The sequence below is a fragment of the Manacus vitellinus genome, unplaced genomic scaffold (assembly GCF_001715985.3).
Source record: "Manacus vitellinus isolate BGI_N305 unplaced genomic scaffold, ASM171598v3 scaffold_5_pilon, whole genome shotgun sequence".
NCBI lineage: Eukaryota > Metazoa > Chordata > Aves > Passeriformes > Pipridae > Manacus > Manacus vitellinus.
Window position 1 is genome coordinate 182475 of NW_021940682.1, and position 21391 is coordinate 203865.

Below are 21391 nucleotides of genomic sequence, written 5' to 3' on the forward strand. Positions count from 1 at the left end.
TTTTTTTAAGCTACCTACATAATTTGCAAAGTGTGCAATCACTAAAAGAAAACAGATTTAAGCTTACTTTATCAATAATATTTAAAGACAGTGAAAAGTGCTGGTCGGATTATGCAGATGTGGGGCTATTTTCATAGTAAATGAACCAGTTTTAATGTCTAGATAAATAGCTGGATACCTATAAACTAAACCTCTGCATCCAACTAGTCCAGCTTGCCAAGGATCATCATCAAAGTTTTAAATCTCTTTAAAAGTTGTATTTCAGAACACAGCTCTTCTGTCTGTAACTTCTGTTGTACTATTAGAAATGGAAAGTGGCTGTGAAGCCTGCCCACTCAGCTTTCATGTGCCCTTCCCACTGGTGTTTCTCTTTTTCTGCAGAATCAAGATTGTACAGCAGAGCGTTTCTGCTCCCTTTTACATGTGGTCCTTGTTAAAAAAAAAAAATACAGTGAAGTTTAGCTGTAGTAAAATTATTTATGTGATCTTTTTTTAAACTGGTGCAAAAAGTAAATATGTTTACTGTGTCTCTTTCCATTCAGTGTATTTCCTTTTTTAAGCTCCATTTGTGTTCAACAAGACAGCCTCTTTCTCCAAGATTAACATTTCTTATGATTGTTCCTGACAGAGGATTTACTTTCAGAGGCCCTGCTAAGGATAACCAAAAAAGGGCATGTAGCAAGACAGTTTTGGCAGCTTGCACGAATTTTCGAAGCTTTTTAGGTCTTGGTTTTCTGATGAGTGGCTTCCTGAGCATGCCTAGGGAATGACAGGCATCTCTGCAGGCAGGCTGAACCCACCTTGGCTTGTGCACAGCCATTGGCTGTCTATTAGAATAAATTGAGGACAATGCATACCGCTGCCTGCCAATTGTAAACATAAGGGATATGTATTCACTTAGCTTTGACTTTTGGGAGGGGCCAAGGAAAAGCTGTAGTTTTATTGAATAGGGCTGTGTGTGAGGCTGCTGGTGTGTCTTTCTTGCTGTGCTCCTGCCCAAGCAGCAGTTATTCATTTCCTTCCTACTAGTTGAATACTTTTCAGCCAGAGGTAAGGACTTAACGATACGTGTTTGTTTGGGAGCGAGCCGGTCTGACTGCATTGCAGCTACAGATCAGGCAGCATGCAAAACCTAACGGGCTGTGGGAATACTGAGAAAGTGTCAGAGACTATTTCTGCTCTCCTGCTCTCTCTCTGTGCCTCACCCCCACCCCCTTTCCAGATGTTCGTGGTGAACTAAGGGGATCTCTGTGCCAGGCGGGTGGAGGGGATGCCTGCTTGCCCACCCCGGCAGACCTGAATGAGGAGATGCAGGGCAGGATCTGTGCTGGTCCTGCCACTCCATTTTTGATCCTCCAGTGGGCTTGTTAGTGGAGCAATAACCTATCTATCCTCTCTTGTTTCCCCTCCCCCCCCCCCCCTTTTTTTTTTAAGAAATTGCAATAAGAGTTTTTAGTTTATTAAGATCTGCTGAATTGCTTTTAATTTTGCCTCCTAATACCTGGGCTTTCGGGGCAGCCTGGCTATAAAGGCAGTCTCTGGGTGTAACTGATACAGATACAGTAAAGCTCTGGTTAATGTAAGTGATCTGATACTTGCTGAATCAGATGTCCCTCGTGGCAGCCTCTCACAGAAGTATTGTTGACAACAGATGGCATCTGTTTTTGTTTTCAGCCTTCAGCATGTGCAACAGCATACTGCCAGAATGTTTCTGTGAAGTTGTCTTTCCTGTTAAAAGGGGGAGAAAAATGCGCTTGGGTGCGACTGGAGCTCTTAAAAGTCTGGGTCTGCATTTCTGTCAGAGCAGTCCTGGGGAGAGCCAGCGAGCAGGCTCCCCTTCCCAGCTCCTTTCACACGCTGGGACAGTTGGAAATCATTGTTCAAGGTTGTCTGCTGATAGCATGACATTCTGCATAGCAGGAAATTTCTCAAAGAAAGAGCTGGGAAAAGGAAGGGAGGGAGGAAGTTTAACTGCAGATGAATACTTGATAGCAGCAGACATTGACCAAACTGCTAATCTCTGCCCAGATCCACAGAAGTAGAAGAGATTTTTCTCATATGTCATATGCAGTTTGGAGGAATGAAAACATAACTCTTTGTAAAATTACTTTTTGTGGAGTGTTTGCTTTCAGAGGAATATTTATTTTCAGAGTATGCAGTTTTTGTGCAATTTTGCCTGAGAAGGCTTCTCTTGCTAAAAGGCGGGCAGGAGAATAATTTGGGAAAATAACACATTCCCTCCTTGGAAGCAGCTCAAAGAAAATAAGGAGCCAGTTTGTTGCTATTTTTTGGGTTGGTTTGTTTGGAGTTTTGTTTTTTGTTGTTTTGTTTGGTTGGCTGGTTTGTGTTTTTTGTTGGTTTTTTTTTTGTTGTTGTTGTTTTTTTTTTGTTTTTTTTTTTTTTGTGACAACTGTCTATTTAGTGTAATTTATCTGTTTTAGATACCATACTGTGAAAGATTTGTTCTTGTGTGATTTGCCATCAAGGAACCCTGGGACCCTGCCTCCATTCTTTCTCTGTCTCATTAAGTGTAGCTGTAGTTTCTCAGTAAGCATATGCATCTGCAGCATGTCTCACATCTTTTTCTCCTGCCATTGAGATGGAATGGGATCCTAAAATGACACACACCAAAACCAACGGAATGGACTTTTGTGACATAAATTACAAATGGAGGGAAACTTCCAGTAGTCCATTTGCTTAATTAAATTTCCTGTAAGGTAAGGCAGGGTTGAACTTTTCTCAATATATTTGAAGAAAGTATAGGTCTGCCTTTTTTAGGGAAGCTTTTTTGATAGGTGAGTATCTTAGTCAATAAAACCTGCATACCTTAATGCAGTATCTAAATCATAATGGCAGGGAAGAAATACCAGACAAGATATCTGTGAACAAGAGTCTCAACTGAAATAATTTGTATTTCCTGAAAACTCTTCTTTATTGCCACCTGCAACGACAAGAGGATCAATTCCACAGCCTTCATTCACACAATTAGTCCTGGTGAAATCAATACCATCATTAATGGATTCAGGGTCTGATGCAAGGGTAGTCCTGTGTACTCTAAATACACTTTGACACTGAGTGACATAAGCATGTATTAGAAGAATAAGGGATTTTCCACAATTGCTACTTCATATACTCACAGCACTATTCTGACATGGAGCAGCCTGAGAAAGGGGTAATTTCCCTTGTGCTTTTATTTCTTGTCCAACATCAATACACATAAGGCAACAGTGACACTGAAAGCTGGGTTATTTGAAAGGAAAAGGGGGCATGTAAGTTCCTCTGGCTGTCATTAGAGGGAAAGTTGAAATGCATCATGATGATTTCTTATTCTTCAGTGTCATTCATGGGGCCACATGTGGCATGCCAGTCAGCATCTCAGTCCCATATAGGTTTAGGGCACAGTGCTTCTTGTTCCAGGTGGTGAGACTAGAAAGATAGGGCAAGGCCTGTGGGATGTCCTTCCTTCAGGACAAATAGAACATCAATGCCCTGGGACTGTTTAAAATATTCTGTTTTCTCAGTAGTTGCTTACATGAGACCTATTCTGTGGGCTGCCTGAATTTTAATTTGTATTAAAGATCCATGGAGTTGTTAACTCCTGTCTGTCAAGGGTACAACTTGGTGCATTTGATCACTGTGTGTGAACAAAGAAGGACAGGAAACCATATATGCCTGAGAGGGCCAAGAGAGCAGCATTAACTGTCCATCTGCAGGGCTTGTCTGGACTCTCCTGGGTATGGGAGAAAGCTCCCAGAAAGGCAACAGGGCAGAATGAGAAATGCAGTCCTATGAATCTTTTGTTGCCTTTGAGAGGAGCTTCGTAGGGAGTTTGCAGGATTGGGCTCCAGGTGTACAAAGCCTGAGGCACGCAGGCCTGTGACTGCAAAGAGTGGGAGTCTGCCTTCAAAGGAAGCTTTCATTCTTTAAAAATTGCCTCCTCATAGTAACTACCCCCTGGCACCTTCTAACAAGGAAGCTGCTGCCTTCCTAGAGCCTTCAGAAATATGCATGTGCAGGGGATGGTTTGATGGTTTTGTTCATAGCTCCTGAGTGGTTAAATGGATGAAAATAGGTTTGGGGGGCAACTGTACCAAGTCACCTACATATGTGTAGGTACTTACTCTTGGAGTGCTGATTCTTGTTGGGAAGATGTAGCTGGTCCATGCTTCTAAGCTGCTTGTCAAGGACTTGGTTAAGGCTGAAATTTGACCCAGAGACATGTGAAGATCAGATGAGATCTGACCATTCTGGATGAAACACTGAGGTTGTGGGACAGCTGAATTATGCAACTTTCTTCCTTTTTTTTTTTTCTTTCCTGATGCCTTGGTACATTTCAACTAGCCCAACAGGGAAGGATGCTCAATACTCAGTCTTTGGGATCACTCCCAGTTCTGGGGGAGCTCGCTCCTGCTTTTCTTGAAACAGATTTGATCAACTAGAAAGGTTAGAGAATGTAACACTGTTCCGTAGCTGCTAGCCCTGCTGTGTTAGCTGTGTGGTTTCCATCCTGCATTAAGAAAGTGCTGCATTTTCATGTGTTTTTCCTCTGGAACTGTGCTTAGTCCTTACAAATGGTGTGGGGCTTGCAGCCTGATTGCTGAGCAGACACCGGCGTTGGCAGTGTGGTCCCTACTGTGTCCCTCTCCCGGAGCGTCCTCAGCTACCCTTGCAAGGAAAGCTGCTTTCCAGTCTTTCTCACTTGAAAACGTCTTGGCTGTTGCTTTGTTGTGCAGAAACTGTTGTGCATCCAGTGACAGCAGTGCCCAGGCTCGCTGGGCTCCCCGGCAGTGAGGCAGGTAGGCTCTGAGCTGGGTCACCCCTCCACCAGTGGTCAGTGTCTCAGTTCAGTGAGACTGAGGTGTTTTGTTAAGGAGGATGAGTTATGAGGAAGACCAAACTCCTCCCTCTAAGCAACTGTAAATCTGAAATTAAGAGGCTCCAATTGAGGAAGTATGGAGAAAAGATATATGTGTATGGGCAGAACAACAAGAGAACACAAAAACCAACTAAACAATAATCCTGCACCCAAAGTCCCCTTGAAAAAGGAAACAGCTCAGTACTTTCCACCTTTTGGCGTAATTCTAACCACGATCAGCAGGAGGCAAACCACCCTCTCCCATTCAACATCTTTCTTTTACAGGGATGCAGGGAAAAGAAAAAAGTAGAATTCCCCCTTGTTTTTTTTTTTTTTTTAGAACAAGTAAACCTATGACAGTCAGGAGCCACCACTGCAAGTTTATGCCTCTTTCCCCCTTCCTGCCCCTTTTGTCTGCCCATTAAGAGGGAAAAACTCTGTCCATGAAGCATAGGGGCACCTCCTAATCAGAAAATCTTGTCTATGGAAGTGTTTATGGGTTCAAGCTAGGAAGAAGTGCTTATGGAGACTGTCCTACTGTCCTGCTTATGGAGACTGTCTTACCTGAGGGTAGGACCAAATAACTGAGGAAGAAGGGGAAAGAGAGAAAGGGAAAAAGCAGCTGTATCTTAAGCCACTAGAGTAATTTTTCCTTTGAATTTTTTTCTATGGTCTTAAATACCTGGTGAGTCACTTCATCACCATGTGTCTGTTTCTCTATCTCCAAATAAAGGATAATCTGTACCTTTCTGTATTTAGCCCATTGGGTTGCTGGGGCTTAGTTCATTAGTGTTCATAAAGAACTTCTAATACCAAAATGCCAAGTTTAAGCACTGGCTAAAACCTTATTTTTGACTAATTTCCCAGCATGAACTCAGACTTTTTTTTCTTTGTTTGTTCACACAGACATGTATCCCACTAGAAAGTAACTTCTAGATTAAGGGTATAAAACTGCTGAAGCCCAGTGAATGAGGTGGAAGATGTGGACCAGGCTCAGTAGTGACAGTGTGCTGATGTGTCTGGAGGGAATTTCTTGGGTGCTTGCAGATTGCTTGCTGCACCTGAAACAATCTTCCTGTGAAGTTGTCATGCATGTTCCAAAACTGAGTGAAGACAGGTTTTGCATACAGATCCACCACAGTGTCATAAGCTTGGAAGCAAAACTATTAAGGAAGCTGCTGAACCTTATCTGCTTGTTTAGTTTTGTGTCCAAGAAAGCATTTGAAATTGTAACCCCTGGGGCAGGCCAGGCTGCACTGGGGAAAATGTTAGGGAAAGATTTCAGGCAATGAAACGACATTACATGTTTTCATGCCCTCTTGTATACAGAACACAAATAAAGAGCATTCCCCTTGAGGTTTGCTGTGGAGGGTGTGAAGCAAAGTGGAACCCACCCATTTGCACACTTTCTGGTTTATGTCCTTAGATGGCAAAAAAAAAAAACCTTTGGAATTTATCTTATAGAATAGCTTATAGAATAGATAAATAGATTTGTGGAGATGAAGTTTTGCTATAAATGTGCTGGTTTGGGATATATTCAGAAGGACAACTCTGAAGGCCAACAAATATAAAAGGGGAGGGTGTGTTCTGCTAAATGCAGGAAGACAATGTCATTGCACATGGATGTGCACGTGACCTTCCCAATCTTCCTTCAAGCATGTGTAAATCTAAGGGGCATGGAAATCACTGTGTCAATTCTAAAATTTAAATGACTCGGGGTGAGGGAGAGCTAGCATTGATGATTCATTAAATGGCTGAGGGAGCCTGAACCTGTGACAGCTATGTAAATAAAGGTCCTGAGATTTTGGCAGCTTGTTTTATGTCCTTGTCTGAAGTAACTGATTTTGGCTAGGGAGAAGCAGCTCAGGGCTGGATGAACCCTCATTGAGGGAGTGCAGGAGCAGCAGTTCCTGGGCTCCTTCAGAAGTCAAGGTCGGAGGATCCTGCCCCTTGGATTCCAGTCATCTTCAAAGTGATCTCTTCCCCAGTGAAGGAGCCTGTGATCAGGCCATTGGTTTTTTCTTATTTGCAAGGCTTTGATGTTCCCTGCTGCCTTTCTGACTGCCACAGGGCATGTTACTACCCTTTTCTCACTTCATTCTTTTTTTTGACAGCGCACTCTCTAATGAAATGACACTCTTCTCTTGTTTTTTTCTTTTTTTTTTTTGGGGGTGTGTGTGTGTGGTTTTGTTTTGTTTTGTTTTGTTTTTCTGAGCCACAGTGCTCACTCTGATAAAATCTTTCATTCCAGAGGCAAAGGTATGACCTTTTATAACTCCTCAACGTTCCAGAGGACCTAGCAGTGCTAATTTGATAGCCCGGATCACCACTAATACAAGCTGTTGTGCTGAGGACAGTTTTGCCTCAGTCTTCTGGGTTCAGTAGACAGAGAGAGTAGGCTGGGGACTTTGTGTTAGCATCTTCATAATGGCTGTATGATAACCTGCTTTCTCTCAGCAATTTCAAAAGCCATTAAGCTGGGGAGAATTTGGCTTTGCTGTGGCCCAGTTAAAACTCATAGGTTTGGAAAAAAAATTCCTGGAGCTTGGCTACAATGTGTGGAAATTAGGGATGGGTTGGGTTCGCTCTGAAATTTGGAGAAGTGTTTGGTCAGCTCTCATTTACCTGTGTAGCTTAACCTGCTGGTGCTGCAGGATGCCTCCAGCCAACATCGTTCATGGGTGGCTTTGGGGTGCTGCACCCCTGGGTAGGCAAGAGGAGAGAGCTTGCTGCTTTTTTTGGCTTTGGGAACAGCATATCCCCATGGCAGAGCCACACCCCTGCCATGAAAATGAGGAGTTTAATTCGGATGTCTGATAAGCCACAGCTGCTGCTTTGCCACTTCAAAGAGAACTTGTATTATAAAGATTGAAGTGCAGCATTTTAATTGCCGTAAATATGAACAAGAATGTTTAGGCAATCCAGATGATGTGGAGCCAAACATTTCTGTGGCTAATATATATTACACTGGCAAAAGCAGGCCAGCTGAGAATTTCCCTACCACCATGCCAGTAATTTAAAACACCAATTGTCTCTTTTCTGCTACATTGGTGAAAATGAGGGAGAAGATTTGACCTGGGCATCAGTTGGTCTGAATTTGAACTTGATTTCAGTAGCTGTACAGTGATGTAAACAGTATTGTGAGAGGCTTTTTAAAAAATATAGATTGGGTCTAATCTCAGTTACCTTAGTAACTGGAAATCTGTTTGATTTCCTTGAGTTACTCAGAATTCGCTGTAAGCTGCTTGCTGTTGAGAAGCTGGCCCTGTTTGTTTGGCTTTCTACCCATCCCCTAAAGGACAATGACAGCAGGAAATTGGGTCAAAATCCCAGAAACAAACATTCACTGGAAAATAGTATTTCATGCAAGAAAGGGCACTGCAAACCCAGAAAGCCAGTAAAATTCCATTGCTGGTTTGCTCCCTGGTGATTAAAAGGCCCTGCCATATATGGGAAAGATCTGAGCTCCATTCACTCCAGTGACAATAGTAAGTGGCTTATTCACTGGACACAGTATGGAATCAAGGAGCAATGCATTATGACAATAAAACACAATGCATTATGACAACTTTGCTTGTAGTTTGCTTGCAGTTTGCTCTGCTGCGTGTTATTGAAAGCTCTGTGACTAGTTTTTTTTCTTGTTCCTTTATTTAGATCCCTGTAAACTACAGCCAGTTTGGTTTGCCATTTAACCCTCCTCCACAAAACCAGACATGCCAGTCTATTTCCTCTCCTTCCCCCTATCAACACAAACAAATAAAAAACATCTCTCCAGCAGTATATATAAATGTAGCTCCTTGGTCTTCAGTGCATCTAGCGTGTATTTATATGACTGAAGGTTTGGATTAGAGGACAAAACCTTATTCTCACTGGTTATAAAGCACTAACTTCAACAAAAGCCATGACTAAATGTGAGTGTTTCAGAGTCAGGGATGGGACCATAGGATCGAAGCAAATAAGAAGTGTGTGCATATAAATAGGGATGAGTTTTGGGAGGAGGAGGAAGGAAGCAGCGTGCTTTGGATGGGAGTTGCAGAAGAGATCCCTCCTCCACACAGCTCTCAGGGATTTTGTCTCCACCACATCAGTTTCTAGATGGTGAAACCCTACACAGATGACATAGGGACACGAAGTCATTGAAGCACAGTTGTGTCTACATTCTTGCTTTTCCATTTATTTCATTTAGGGATCAGTACTCGCTACCGTCAAAATCACGGGGATAAAGTAGTTGGTCAAGTTGGATTTTATTTCACAGGGAAAGAGACAGTTAAGTGCAACAATGGAGCTAAAGAAGGTTTTCTGCTCGCTGGAGATTTTCTGGAGCTTTTATTGTTTGTGTTAAATTGAGTACCTTAGAAATATGATGTTTTTGCCATACTGGTAAATTTAGAGATTTTCTGGGATCCCCTGCATAACTTTGCTGAAAACCCACATCTTTGTGGCCAGAAGGGCTGATTGATCAGTTGGATCTCCCAGATTATATGCCTTATTGCACACCATGCTCATGTTTGGAGGCCACGTTTAAAATGGGTGTTACAGTCAGACACAGGACAGGTTGGCTGGATTTGAAGCCAACCTTCTGCTCCTCCAAATGCTTTTCGTGTCTGGCTGGCAGTAATTCTGAGGAGATGTCATTTGATCATTATCACGAAGTCATGCTATGACACACCCACTGAGGAACCCTAATATGGCCAAAAGAAGCACTGTCAGGTTGTGACTGTTGGGTCATGCAATAGTAACACATGAATAGTTCCATTTTCCAGACCTTAGAAGAATCAGGGATAGCCAATTTGGAGATCAAAATAACTACTTATCTAATCTCATTCATATTTTTTCATTCAGGGTTTGGATTGTGAAAAAACCAAGGCAGTGTTGGATCAAGGGTTGGACTTGATGATCTTGGAGGTCTTTTCCAACCCTGTTGATCCTATGAGTCTATGATTCTATCAAACTCTGTGTTATATTGGCTTTTTAAATGCATCTGGAGCTCCTGAAAAATGTTCTTGAATAACAAGCACATTGAATGCAGTATGTATTATTGGACATTCAAAAATGCCTTTTATTTCTTCTATTTTTACTGTGTTCCTGAGCCTAAATGGAAGATGGGAGACTGCTGTGTTTTTCTTTTACCTCTTAAAAGAAGAAAGAGTAAATGATGCATGCTCTGGAGCAATTTTCCCCCTGCATTTCCCCTCCTCTGACTGATTTATGACCAAGCTCAGTGTTTGTGCAATCTTGTTTTGGCTGCTTGTAGAGAAGCATTGCAAGAGTTCGTGGTGTCCAACTCTGCTGCTCTGCACTGTCCCCAGCTGGCAGTTCCCCTTCCCTTTGTTGTGGTCCTTCAGTAAAGGCTGTCAAAATCATCAACCCCCTTCCCTATTGTGCTCGTGAACTGCCTTAAAGCCTCAGTCCATTGTCCAAGAAAGGATTTCCATGATCAGCAAAGACATTTATTGCTTCACCTGTCAAACCCAAAAGCTAGTTTGTCGTTCTTGGGCTGTCTGCTATAACGACCCATTTGCTTTTTCAAAATAGGCAGTTTGTTGGGTTTTTTTCCTGCCCTCTCTAAGTAGATGTGAGCTCCTTCCTTGGAGCTAATATATAGTAGACTTAATATTAACAAGAGGGGAGGTAGCAATGACGTATTTGCATTCTGTGTCACGGTATCTGATAAAGATCACCTCATCTTAGTAAAAAAATGAAAGGAATTTACTGTATGTATGGGAAATATGTTTTGTTATAAATGAACAGATTGGAAGTGGAGACAGATTATGAATTTGACTTATATGACAAAATACAGTTTTACGGTTCTGAAGGCCAGGAGACTGGTGCAATGAACTAGAAAAAATCCTTATAATCTGAGCACGTTATTTCTGTCTCTCCTGTGACCCTTCCAGACAATGGAAAGTCGCTGATGGAAAGGTTGTTGGCGTGAGCAGGCATAGTTGTTTTCACTGATCCTGGTTCACTGTCTACAGGTCACCAAGGCTGAATTTAAACATTTACATTCAAAGTTTTTCCCCAATTTAGAATTAAATACCAGAAACTGCAGGCATGAAAAAAAACCATACCCAACACCAACCTCCTCCCACAAAACCAAAAATGAAAAGCTGTGAAAGACATATTTATCTTGTCCCTATCCTCTAGGCAGCACAGGATGATTCCCAAAAGTATATTCACACATGTTTTGTCCATAAATGCCTCTGTTTATTAACAAAATACAGTAGTTTTTCAGTGAAGACTGGGGTAGTTTGCTGCACTTTCTAGTTTTTAGCAAGGGGAAATAGCTGTCTTTCTAAAATGTGTTTCTTGGCCCATGGATATTGCTCATGTGAATTTAAGCAAAGAAAAACCCTAATGAATGGAAACTTGTTGAAGAGTTAACAGCAGCTGGTTTTATTATGGACCGTGGCTCTGACATGATCTCACACAGGTTTAAGACAAGTGTTACCTCACTCACTTCAATGGAACTGCTTTTCATTTGCAAGGGAGTAAATGAGGCCAAAATCAGACAGAGACCTAGGGAGACTCTCTGGGAGAGGGTTTTAGTCTGGGAAATATGCTTTACATAATATAAAATACATGGGCATATCTACACATTGCAGTAAATGTGTCAGACCACCTGAGAGAAAGGAGCCGAATTCTGCTTTGAGTAGCACCTGTGTAAATGGACTGCAGGGATAATGTGTCAGGGAGGACCAAAGAAGTATCTGATTTTCTTTCCGAGTGCAACAGTGAATTTCTTTCTTACTGGATTGCTCATGTTTCCTTGATGGTTAGGAAATATGGCAAAATAAGACTGTTCTGCAGGGAGCTTCATGTTTTTTGCTCCTTAATTTCAACCATATCAAAAGAGAAGTTATGTTGATTATTGTAAGGCCAGTTCAGACAGAAGCACCACACGTAGTTGCTCTGCCTTGTAGCTATCAAAAGAAGCAGTGAAATAAGAATTGTATATTTCCCAGGTCAAACCTCTCATCTCAGCTAAATCATGCAAAATTGGAGTATGGTGGCTGTGCTCTATTGAAAGGGTAGCTTTGGTCTCAAAGAGACAGCAGAGCTTTAAAACTTCTTGAAATCCAGTAGAAGTGTTATTTAAGAAGGATGTTTGGGTATGAGGAAACTCAGTTGAAGATGTGACAGGTATTGATTAAGAGTAAATGAACCCCACAGAGAGAGGGGTTTGTTGTCTTGTTTTTTTGTTTTTTTTTTTTTTTTTTACTCCTTATGTTTTGGTATTTCTTCTTGCTGCTCTCCTGTACAGCAGAATCTGAAGTACAGGCACATCTAGAACCAGAACCTCTGAAGTGTGAGCTTTGAAATGTGGTTTTAGGCTTAGAGTTTAACACAGCTCCCGTGATTTTAGCAGAATTTCCCACCAATAGAACCACTGGTTTCAGATGCTTCTTGCTTTAATCAGTCTTTGAAACAGTGACATTTATAGGTGTGTAAAGTTTCATTGTCATGGGGTTTGCAGCACGATTCTGTGCAGTCCCAGTGTTGGAGGGAAACCATTTTAAGACCGTGGAGTTCAGTAGTGTTAACTTCAATTTTTACTTTCCTCGAGGACTTGAAGGAAAGCAGAATGATGGTAATTAAGCTTGAACTGTGGACCAAAATTGAGAGGGAGAAGGCAATAAAGTATGGGGAATGTTTTAAATGGCCCTATCCCCCTATTTAAAGTGAGCTCTTAGAGAGTGGGGTTACAAGTCTCTTCTCAGCCTATTACAGGTTTCTTACTGTTCACTGTCTGAGACAAAGCTAATTATACTGTCCACAGAAAAAGCAAAGCAGAAGGTAGTGTCCCTGTGGTTCAGAGAACTGCTAATTATTCCCAGTGGTGTTGCAGAAAGGTGTTCTTACATAATTGATCTGAGATCACCAACTTGTTTCACACAGGATGCTGTTTTGCCATCATGCACAAATGACTTCTGTCAACTGCAGTGATTTCAGATTCACTGTGGTGAGCCAGGAGTAGAGAGCCTATTGCTCAGAGGATTTGAGGTGAGATTTTTAGTCCTCTCTGGATCTTCCTCCTGAGGAAATGAAACGCTGCCAAGACAGAGAAACTCCAGTGGGAGAGCTCTTGTTTGAATACACAACATAAAAGTTTTACTTCTGCTTGCTTCCAGCATGCTTCTGTCCTAAAAGATACCCTGTATTTCTATCTTAATACTCTCGTTGGCTGAACAGTGCTTTCCAAATTCAACCTGAACTGTGTATGCTAATAACATTGTGCATGTTGTAGGTCACTTTACTGAGACAAAAATGGCCAAGGTCATTTGTAAAATAAGTGAGAGAGGTAGGGACAGAGATCAGGACTTCTGTTTCCTACAGCAAGACACACAGGTCTAAGCCATGCTGTCATCCTAGGGCGTAATATTCAAAGGCCTACTACTTACTTACCTTTCTTTCATGTGACTCTGGGACTGCCATATTAACCACAAAGGAAGAGATAAGCAAGCAGGGCAATTTTTGCCAGTGAAGAAGGATTAAAATTTTAGAGCAGTTTAAACATATTTAGAGGTGTTAGAGGAGAAAAAACAACCCAAGATATTGAATGTGGGATTATCAGCTGAGCAGTTTTCCAAGGGAAAAAGACCTAAATAAATGTTGTCTGGGGACTTGGATGTCAAGAGATATGATGCCTTTTAGTATATGCTGAATTTCCCCTTTGCTATTTAGTTAAGAGCAAGGCTATTATGGGGTGTTATGGTATTCTGTCCAAAGCACCTGGCCACCCTTGACCAGCTTTATTTTTGATCAGTGAAAGCATAGGGTAAGTGATGCTGTTCTAGATTTCTGCTACTGGATTCTTTCTGCTGCCTTACATCCATGGGGTTGTGTTAGTACCACACTTATTGTATTGGGCTACTTTTGAGAAAGTTTATTCATAATTTACTGAAGGTATTCTCAGCAAACGGGTAATAAATCCCCTTAGGCAGTGTGACTGTCGTGGTGGTTTCAGAAAGCAGAGGTGGCACAAAGTTCTTTTGTGCTAGGCCGAGTGCACCCTCACCAAATTTACAGATGACACCAAGCTGAGTGACGTGGCTGACACACCTGAAGGGGGGGATGTCATCCAGAAGGGACCTGGAAAGCTCAAAAAAGTGGGCCTATGGGAATCTCATGATGTTTAACAAGACTAAGTGCAGGGTGCTGCACCTGGGTTGGGGGAATCCCTGGTATCAATACTGGGTGGGGGACGAACAGATTGCGAGCAGCCCTGCTGGGAAGGACTTGGGGTGCTGGTGGATGAGAGGCTGGACATGAGCTGGCACTGTGTGCTTGCAGCCCAGAAAGCCAGTTGTATCCTGGGCTGCATTCAAAGCAGTGTGGGCAGCAGGTTAGGGGAGGTGATTTTTAGCCCTCTGCTCTGGTGAGATCTCACCTGGAGCACTGCATCCAGCTCTGGGGTGGCCAGCACATGAAAGGACAGTGACCTGTTGTAGTGAGTGCAGAGGAGCCCACCAAGATGATTAGAGGGATGGAGCACCTCTCCTATGAGGAAAGGATGAGAACTGGGTTTGTTCAGTGTGGACAAGAGAAGGCTTTGGAGTGACCTGGACTTCAGTGCAGGAATGAAAACTGCAGGAGGGAGAGATCAGACAGACAGTGTCTGATCCATTTTTGTCATGCCTGAAGGTGATGCATTAGTTGAAACGAGTGTGTCAGAAGTGAACAACTACAATTTTATGCTGGAACATGTCTGTGACAGAAGAACAGGAGGGTACATGGAAACAGCTGCTTCTCATACAACTTTTGTGCCTCCTGCTACACAAGGAACATAAAAGTATATCTCTGAAATACCTGAAAGACAAGCTTTATGTACTGCATGTGACTTTGCATTTATACAGGTGCAATTGCTTCAACTAAAGGGCCATTTTGATGAGAGATAGACTGTCTCATTTGCATTTTAGACATAAATCATGTTTTGACATTTACACAAGCGGTAGAAAACAAACACACTCCACTTGTGTTGGCATTCTTGTTATGTGCATAAAAGATGACCTACCCTCCTCGCCCATATGCATTTTTTGCATGGATATAATGCCCAAGAAACATGTACCTGCCTTTAAATTTTACCCTTCTGAATCCATTGTGGCTTTACATTTCCTAGTTTATAGTTGTGCTCACCATTGGTAACTGAGGGGAATGGGACCTGAAATTTCATTTTGAATGCTGTTTTGCCTTCAGGCAGTTCAGTAACCTGTCTGTGCCCAGAAGTACCAGATTTTGTTAGGAACGTCAGCTGTTGACATCAACCTCAAAATAATGTCATGGTTTGAGCATAAAATTATGTGGATTGAGAAAAGCTTCATTTGAAGGAGACCAAAGATTTAGACATTTAGGTAATTGCCATCTAATTATCATGGCCTTGTTAATGTGGCAAGGAATAATAGAAAAGGATATAAGGTGCTTTGAGCTAACAGATAAGAAATATAGATCCTGTAGTACATGGTAGCTACAGTACTTCAGTTTTTAAAATGTGTGTATGGTTTGCAGCTTTAGGTGTTGGATGCTGTCTTTGATTATAACAGTGCTGAACTTCAGCTGCAACACTGAAACTTCTGATTTTCTAGTGCATTAGTAAGTGAAATCTAAGCACATGTAATCTGTAAAAGTAAATGTGATTACTTTAGCAAATGTGTTACAGCTGGCCAGGTTTAACATTAAGGTACCTGTTTCTTATGGCTGACTAGTGTCAGAAGACAGGTGATGGCTTGAGCTGTGCTTCGCAGAAAGGATGGAAGAGAAAAATTATTGTCTTGCATTCTTCTGTGTGTGAGTTAAACAAAGTTGCAGATCTGACCTATGACACCCCTTCCCACTATTTTCTTTTGTTTAAAACTTCTTGGTGAGACTAGCCTTTTTTAATTTCAAAGTGTCTGGTAAAACTGTAGCTAAGTGGTCTGCTTCAAAAATGAACACTTGATAAAATCTTTGAGAACACCTAAGGCATCTGACAGTATCACTAATCTCTTTCAAAGTGGTAGCCTGCTAGAGCAGGAGATGGGACTCCTGTTGCACTCCATTTCTGGTGCTGCTTTGGTTTTGCTTTAGCAGACTTTTTGTTTAATTATCTATAAAACACTTCAGCTTTGGTCAATGATTGCTATGATGAAAAAGATACACTCCTGAAATGCTGTAGGAGATCTCTCTCTGGTCAGACCACTGTCACAAAGCACTGCTTGCACTGATGTAGGTCTCTTCATTATTTTCCAGACTTGGGTGTCATTTCCCATTGTGGACAGGACCTTATTAATCTGCTACAAAATTATACTTATTTCCCAATCATTTGGAAATTTCAGCAGCTAGAAATCCGTTTTTTCACAAGAACGTTGTGGCTTGAGATCTAATTAGGGTCTACAAAGTGTTTAGAGGCTCTTTAATGAAAGGTGCCCTGAAAGTGTAAGCACATTGTGATATTATTAGCTAAAGTGATGCCTACCAAGAACTAGTGGCTGGATAAGGCTGTCATCAACTGCTAAGCTTTTTCTGTTCCTGTTCTTTGATCTTGCAGGTTTCTAATTCCTCCTTTTCAGCATTATTAAATTCCCCTTTACAAAGAATGCATGTTGGTGAAGAATCAGTTGGACTGGTGACCAACTGATTTTTGGGTCACCAGTCCAAACAATTGGAGCAAATTATTAGGTTTACAATTTCAGTCTTAATTTAAAGCACTGGGGTGTTAAGAATTGCTCTCTGTGAGGTTTAAAAAAAATTTAGAAATAACCATCTTGAGTAACCAGTGTACATGACAAGACTACTAATAAATAATGAAATTACTCCGTGGATTAATTAATTGCTTTTCCCCTCCTTGCCTAGAAAAACAAAGTCAGTTATAAAATAGTAAAGGGTCTAAGTGTTACAGCCAGGTCCAGTTGAGGTGTGACAGCTAGAGGAAGACAGGGCTCAGAGGGACTTCCTTTGTGCTTCAGATCACTGCAAGAAGCAGCTGTAATCTTAGTGCTTGTACTTCTGTGGACAGATGTGTCACTGTTCCTCGGCCTTACACTGGGAGGGGGAGGCATCATGCCTGGTGTGTGGTCCATGCTGAGGTATGAATGCCGGGAGCTGCAGCCAGGTCATCTCCCAGCCCTACAGTAATTCTATTCCTTGAAGGGGCTTTTGGGGCAGTAACATGAGCAATGCCAGTCCTTAGGGGTCCTCTCTCTCCCATTCAGAGGTGCATAAGTTGCTACCTCTCTGTCTTTGCTCCATTCTTGGCTCTAGGACCGGGATGAACTTGGCCTCTGGTGCATTCAAGTTGAGGTGTGTGTGGCTCATCCCCCTGTGGGCTATTCTGTCCCCAGTTAAAGACAGTACACGAGGCCTTTCTGAGAGGTGACCTCATTCTTGTTCTCACATGTTCCAATCTTTCCAAGACTTGTTTTTCTCCTGTGAGATGTTATTGCTAGCGTTTTGTGGCATTAGTAACAACTTTGTGTCTTGATCTTAAGCATCCTGGCTCTCATGCAATATCTGGGAAGAAAAGCTGCAGTGAAGGCCTAAACTTTGTGGATTTTTTTTTTGTTTTGCTTTGGGTTGCCTTTTTTCTTTAAGTAGCAAAATTGTAGTTTCTGAATGACCTGCAGACATTACGTTGGCAAAATTCCTGCTTTGAATGATTCACAGGATACTCTGCATTCTGTATGTCCCCTAACACCAAGCAGCTTGCAGCTGAGATTTGTTTTGTTTGCCTGCAAAAGAAAATTAATATATCATGATGGGCAATGCACGGCACATAATTCAAACTGCACAAACAGCTGAGGATATTTGTGTTCTCAAATCCTTTGAAAACCTTAAGGAATATTGGCTGCCTTTCAGAAATGGTAGAGTTAAGTCAATAAAATGCTCAGTAGAGATTGTATGTCCCCAAACATATTTTATCTTGACAAGTTATATACTGTTGAGAGCTGCAGCCGTGACTTGAAGCCAAGTTAGAAAGAGAACACTTCTGTTACAGGGCTGCATTTGGTGGGAATCTGAGGAGGGGAAGGGGGGAAATAGTGTGTGCTCTGAGAATGCCAAATGCAGAAAGCTTCACTAAGCTGAACTCTTGGGTTGTATAAATCATCATAACTCTACTAGCATCAGTAGGTCTTTGGTGATTTATGTCTCTTGGGCATCTGGTTTGCTTTTTATTTTACACAAACCTAATTGATCTGGATGCATCTTTTACTAGAAGTTATACTGATGGGCAGTAGGTTGGGGTTTATGTATTAAAGTTTGTTACTGGTATTCTTTACCTTAGGGGGAAAAAAATTAAAAGATAATAAAATGGGCAAATGGGATAATGTCCTGAATCAAATCCACACACTTCGTTTCTCTGCACTGAGGAGGCTCTGTTGAAGGTTGCTCATCAAAGAGCTTGCTTTTATACTAGTATATGACTGGAAGCAGTAGGCTTTCTAGGGAGGAGCCTGGATATTATGGGTTACGTGACATCAGAACACATACTTTATTGCCCTTTTGGTCCTCCCATTTGAAAGGAGCATGAAAAATACATTCTAATAGCAGACAGGATAAAGTCTGGCTCTCAGTGATAGCTGTTGAACTAGGCTTAATGCATCTAGTCACACTATTGCACGGTTGCAACTCTCAGGGGGTATGGAGACAAGAAAGGTGGTGTCTGTGTAGCAGCAATTTGCCTAATCTCTGTTTTGGTTAGCCTGCAAATTAGTAATGTGGAAGCCTCCTCTTTTATCCCGACAGACTTAATGTAAAGGTTGTGGTCTGACGCAGGGTGTTGTGCCAATTGATGGGAAGGTGTTTCTTCACCTCTTTAAGAAGGCAAAAATTCACTTTGTAGGTACTATAGGAAACTTATATGCAGGCAGTACAGAACGGATATTGGCTACAACAGCTTCTGTCAAGGGTAGGGAAGAGTAACTTTGAAATGAGTTTGGATGGTGCTTTTGACACAATTAGCAGTAGATGTAATGCTTTGGGGTGAAACTAGTGAAAGAGCTACAGAGGATTTGAATTCACTTCTCAATCATCCTATATGAGCATTGGCAAGATTTTTAAGAGGGGAGTTTAAAAGGGTCTGACTTCGAGAAACTGTTCTCCTGAAACCTTTGCTTGGGAGAATCTTTAGTATTATACAGATCTTGTAAGAAAACACAGTGGACCATTGGTGGTTGGTGACTTCTTTTGCTTGTCTGCTCGAAGACTGACTCCTAAAAGATCCCAAGCACTCTTAAAGTAAGGAGTTACAATATGAATCTTTGTCAAGCTGAGCATCTTAAAAATAAGTATGACTGTAAGTCACACAGCAGTATGCAGTGCCTAAAAGGGTTAAGTGTAAAAGTTTGTGTTAACTATTTAAAAAAATTATATGTAGACTTGGAGGTTGAATTGTTTTTCCTTCGTAGAGAAACCTTGAGAAGATATGTTGTTGTGTTGCTGCTATTAAAATGGATATTTTGGACTGTTATACTTCAATCGATTTTGAAAGAAATGGAGGAATGTTTATTTTTTTCTCCTTAGATGTTCTGTCCTAGAGGCAATGAAGAGTGGCTTAAAGCTGAGGGATGCAGTTCAAAATGCAGCTCTTGACTGCAGAGTGGAGGCAGGTGTTGAGAATTTAAAAACCCAAGAGGACCAGCAATTCAGCTGGCTTAGGATGGCAACAGATTTTGGTGGATTTGCAATGTAAGTGCAGCACTTGGTACTTCCAGGGTATCCCTGTATTTACAATTCTTCCACATTTTCAGTTAAAGATATCTTATGATTTATTTGATTGGAGGAACTTGGTCTCTTTGGAAATTTGCTGGTGAGAAGGTTCTTCAATCTTATGGCCTTTCTTTGTCTGTTGACTTGAAGAACTGCTAATGTGTTGTGTATTTTGTGTTTTTTTCCTCCCACACCATGGCTGTATGTGTTGGCCTGATAGGTTTAATTTGTACTTAGAAGTCTTTCTTTATCCACTTAGGTACTGTCAGATAAATTATGCTGGGGAGGGTGGGGTGGTGTAGTCTGCACAAAAAGTGAGATTGACCACTGTGAAATTATTTCTCCCTTAGGTAAGATGAGAAAGCAACTCATAAGGGAAATGCATCTGAATTAAACACAGCACATATCCATTCGTTACTTAAGGGCATTGAAAGCTGGGGGTGAAATGATTTACAGGGAGATTTTAATGGGATACCAAGAGTAGCATTCTCCACCCTCCCTAAACCCAGCTAGTGCTGCATGTCATGGTGCACTTTGTGCCATGAGAGATGTACCAGACAACCTTTTCTTTTTCTTTTCAATCTTTGTGCTGTGGGGGTGAAACTGGGCCATGCCAGAGCCATTTTGCAAGGGCTGGGGCATTTGTCTTGTACTGTACTGTATTGACTTCAGATAATGCAGGATCAAATAAATCCTTAAGGTTCAGCATTAGCAAATATGAAGTGTAGCAAGTTCAGTAAAGTGGAAGCTACATGTTTTTTTTCTCCATGAAGGAGTTCTGCATTTGGATCAGAAATTTTCACTAGCCAAAGACTTTAAGACTCTACTGAATCTTCTTTTTTTTTTTTTTTTCCTTCTAATGACTCTTGATCTTGAAAAATATTTATTTGACTTAGGCAACTAAGAGATATTAAAACATACCAGGAGCTTGTAATTAGATACTTATTTTTAATTGCATTCCTCACCTCTACTTGATGACTCATTTTTAGAGAGACATCTGCTAAATGGGACTACGTGACCTGACATTCTGGGGACTGAATGGCACAGTGTGATGCAGAATTGTGAAGTTAGATCCAGCTGAAGTCAGAGAAATAACCAAAAGTTGTTGCTATCTAACAACCACACAGTGATTTAAGGCATGCAAAGTAATATATTCCAGTAATGTTTAGGAAATGCTCTTCAATTCAGTTATTAAGACACGTTCTTCCACCTGTATATAGTAACTCTCATCACTAGTAGATTATAACTCAGGATTTAGTTTTGTCTTTAGGGAAGTATGATGAAATTTGCATTACTTAGCCTCTGCCATGACTTTTCCTAAACAGAGGTCTTCACATTCAGATCTGTCTATCCAGCATCTTTCATCAGCACTGAATTCACTCAGTTTGTCATGCTGCAGTAACTTCTGAAACATGCATGTTCAGTGAGGGTGTTTTCAACATTGTGCTGAAAGAGTGAAACCTGTAGTGCTATTAAACAGTGACATAAACTCAGGCAGGTCCTCCAGAGAGAAAAAGAGTTTATTGTAATGCATATACTTAAACAGACGTGACTATGGTTGCATAGGCCATGACTGCCTTCTTTACTCTTGAAGCAACATACTGTTTTTTGTTTTCACAGTGCCATTTGAACTGATTTCTTTAAATGCTGAACCTTCCACTGTTGGGCAAATTTTGCACTCTGTTAAAAATGTACAAGTATTGTCACTGTGAACCAACTGAAGGTAATACTGTTATCCCTGAAAGCATCACTAAAAGAATGAACCATTTTAAGTGAAATGGCATTTTGGGAGTGAAGAAGTCAGCGTTTTCCAGAAGTCACACAAAAGCAGACATTCTTATTTTGCTTTCACTG

The 21391-nt window shown here is 41.4% G+C and overlaps 1 protein-coding gene across 4 annotated transcripts in view; it reads left to right on the forward strand.

Annotated features, from left to right (window-relative positions):
* The first annotated feature begins 848 nt into the window (after window positions 1–848).
* Window positions 849–21391, forward strand: part of CALD1 (caldesmon 1) — a 196852-nt gene continuing 176309 nt past the window's right edge. For all 4 annotated transcript variants that reach the window (XM_018080460.3, XM_018080463.3, XM_018080462.3 and 1 more), the window contains exon 1: window positions 849–1050. The gene's annotated coding sequence lies outside the window, so the exon portion shown is untranslated. The remainder of the gene's footprint in view (window positions 1051–21391) is intronic.